Source organism: Myotis davidii, unplaced genomic scaffold (assembly GCF_000327345.1).
Source record: "Myotis davidii unplaced genomic scaffold, ASM32734v1 scaffold281, whole genome shotgun sequence".
NCBI classification, from domain to species: Eukaryota; Metazoa; Chordata; class Mammalia; order Chiroptera; family Vespertilionidae; genus Myotis; species Myotis davidii.
In genome coordinates this window covers 67,288-70,935 of record NW_006293784.1, presented here as the reverse complement: position 1 = coordinate 70,935, position 3,648 = coordinate 67,288, and the positions used below count along the sequence as shown (strand labels likewise).

The 3,648-nt window shown below is 41.8% G+C and overlaps 1 long non-coding RNA gene across 1 annotated transcript; it reads left to right on the top strand.

The window, feature by feature from the left end:
* The first annotated feature begins 305 nt into the window (after positions 1–305).
* On the top strand, positions 306–1,627 carry LOC107183725. The gene is made up of 2 exons (XR_001514536.1): positions 306–474; positions 788–1,627. It is a non-coding gene; the product is annotated as an uncharacterized LOC107183725 (long non-coding RNA).
* The last annotated feature ends 2,021 nt before the right edge of the window (positions 1,628–3,648 follow it).

Sequence of the window (3,648 nt, the reverse complement as noted above, 5' to 3'; positions counted from 1 at the left end):
GGCAACGATCCTGGGGCTCGCTTCGGCGGTGCCGGTGGCCGAGCACCCGGATATCCTGCTGGCACGGGATCAAAGGGTGGATGAAGGCGAAGTCACCACTATGCGCCCCCAGTCGTTGGAGTAAAATTGGGGTCCTCAAACTTTTTAAACGGGGCCAGTTCACTGTCCCTCAGACCGTTGGAGGGCCGGACTATAGTTGAAAAAAAAACTATGAACAAATTCCTCTGCACACTGCACTTATCTTATTTTGAAGTAAAAAAACAAAACGGGAACAAATACAATCTTTGTATTTGCATGTGGCCCGCGGGCCGTAGTTTGAGGACCCCTGGCTAATGACGGAGCTGCTGTCTCTGTGGGTAGATGTCCTGCCAGCCACGTGCCCGTGGACCAGTGATGACAAGACTAGATGGAGGTCCCAGGCCAAGACTGTGTCCCTGACCAAATGTTGTAACAGAAGTTACACCCAGATCCCAGGTGTTTTTGACTCATGCGTAGACATTCCTTCTAACAAAGCCTAATAGCTGCCAGCCGGCCACAGAACTTGGTGGCTGGATGCAGTGTGTCGATGTTTTTAGTTTGGTGAAGTCGACTTGGTGTCTGCCTCACACGTTACAGATGTGACTTCTAGAAAGAATCGTTCTTATTAGAAAGTCTCGGGACTCTAATTTCAGGAAGTCATTTTGGGTAAGGTGAATGCCTATAATGAAAGAATTTGGACCTCGTCCAAGAAACAGGCTGGAAAATTCCCCTGCGGTTATGTCATTGGAAATGCTTTCTGCTTCCCCAGGTCCAGTTCTCCTCCCGCTGCAGCTGTTAAGCTGTGGCTATCCCTGCCCTCAAGATGCGCACAATAGAAATGGGAGACAGAGTCGGGCCCACTCTAGAGAACAGAGTGAAGTCTAAAATAGAGACGGTGCAACATGCTCTGGGAAGAAGAAACAAGTTCACCAGGACAGCAGGAGAGGTGTGAAGAGGCGATCCTGTTCAGATGGTTGTAATTGAAGAGCAAGATACCAATAGATAGAGGAGCCTGTTGTAGGAAGAGAGGAGTGAAGAAGGGATGGAAATGTGTAGAGATGTGTTTAGTAAACAGCAGCTCACAGAGTACAGCGTAGGAAGGTCGTTGGAATGGAGTTAGAAAGGAAAGATAGGATCCGATTGTAGAGGCCTTGCATGCTGAGGGGGGATTATATTTTGTAGGCAGTCGGGAGTCATGCAAGGCTTTTAAGCAAGGGAGAGACAATATCAAAACTGTGCTTTAAAAAGATAACTGGGAAGAAAATCAAAAATAAGTGGCCAGCCTTCTGAGACCAAAGGCCAGATAAATAATTAGATGATTGCAGTTACCAGGTGAAAGAATGAGGGCCAGAACTAGGGCTATGGTTCTGGGAATTGAAAGGAAAAGGATAGATTTGAAAGGATTTTGGAAGTAGGGGAAATAATTAAAGCATTTATTTGAATTCATGGGTCTGCAGCCAAATAGGTTTACAATACATACCTATATAAATCATTATGTTGTACGCCTAAAACTAATACAGTGTTCTAAGTCAATTATATCTTGATAAAACGGGGGTGGGGGTGGGGGGCTGTTACTTAATAAAAAATGACAATATTCATTTTAAGTTGAGTATTCATTGAAATCAACTTATTTTCTTTTGCCTATCTGAAACCCAACTTATTTCTTGTCTGTTAAACTATAAAATTTGTATTTTGCAAAATATTTACCAATTATTACTACTAGAATATTTTTGACATGTAAATTAAATTTGTTTATTAAATTATTACATATACACCTAATAATTATATCCTGCACCCTTGATTAGTTTTATTATATTTCTCAAAAAATAGGATTTCCTTGGTAAAAATATTTATAAAATGTCTTTGGGATATTTTCAAATATATATTTTTAAACAGCCTATCCTTTTAGGGGCCAGTTTTTATTGTCAAAAATACATAAAATGAAATTCACCACCTTAACCTTTTTTAAAAAAATATATTTTATTGATTTTTTTTACAGAGAGGAATAGGGATATTCCTACAGAGAGGGAGAGGGATAGAGTTAGAAACATCGATCAGCTACCGCCTGCACACCCCCACTGGGGATGTGCCTGCAACTAAGGTGCATGCCCCCAACTGGAATCGAACCTGGGACCCTTCAGTCTGCAGGCCAACACTCTATCCACTGAGCCAAACCAGTTAGGGCCATCTTAACCTTTTAAAACCCTTTTTTGTGTGTGGTTATTTGAAGACTAAAGATCAGGATTTAGAAATGGACATAAAATTGTAGAGCTAGAAGGGGTTTTGAAGCCATTTTATTAAATAATTTTATGAGAATCATTTAGTTTATTAATCTGGTAAATTAAGCACCAATTGTGCTAGATTCCTGGAGATGCATTGTTATTAAGACACTTGCTTTCAAGATGCTTATGTTCAAATCGTCACTGAGATTACTATTAAATGCTATCATTTAGGCTCTTAGATTTGATGAGTGGGTGTTGTCTTTTGAGTTTCCCTTCTCCGAATTCTCTCACCCATTCTTCATCTTGTTCTTCTTTGTTTTTAATCCTCACCCGAGGATATTTTCCCATTGATTTTTAAAGAGTGGAAGAGAGAGGGAAAGACATCTTATTTTCGCCTCCTGCATGAGCCCTAACCAGGGCTGGAGGTTGAACCTGCAACCCAGGCACATGCCCTTGACTGAGAATCAAACCCAAAACCCTTCGGTGCACAGGCCGACGCTCTAACCGCCGAACAACTAGCCAAGGCTCAACCATTCTTCTTTATAACCACTGCTACAACCCTAAACCAAGTTTAGTTGACAAGGAAGGAGCTTTCTAGGAAGTGGTTGAGGATTTGTGTTATAAACTGGGGTTTCAGAGTCACAGTTGAATCTATACAGGTAATCTATAATGGCTTCTTAAACTTGAACAAATTCTGTTATACCTCTTAATTCCATCAAAACCAGTTTTTACCTTAGCAATCCAGTGTTATTGTCAGTGGGAACAAGGATGTAGGCTCCATTCCAATCAGGCTTGTCTTTCATTCATAGACCACCTACATCACTAATTCAAAGCCTCCTCCCCCTACCTGGAATCCTGGCTTGCTTGCTTTCTACCTAACTATATCATGAGCCATATTCAAGGTTCTTGTCTTTCATAAAGTACCCAAGAAAATGAGCACCTGGGATACTCTTGCTAGCACTCTGTGGAATTGACTCCTCTGGTGACCACAAATTGGGCACCTACCTTCTGCTGGGCCAAGAGAGCAGGTTCCCTGAGAATTTTTGTGCTTTGGACAAGTGACAGATTGGGGCGATCTCTCTCCAATGGCTAAAGCTTTAACATATACTCAGAAACACTGTGGATGTAGTTCTTCCTTTAGAGAAAACTAATTAGTAGTGAAAGCGAAACTGTCGTATAGACAGCAACAGAAACCAAATGTTTTGAAGACTCCTTACGAAGTTTGAGCCCTTCCTTCCAGTTGTTCCTAACGGCCCCCTCTGCAGCCCTGCCATTCTTCACACTTGACTGTTCAATCCTTCTTTGAATTTCATAAGCCAACAAATTCCCCCTTTTTAAAAAAGGGTATTGAGCCTGCAACCTGGGCATGTGCCCTGTTCAGGAATTGGACCGTGACCTGGTTCATAGG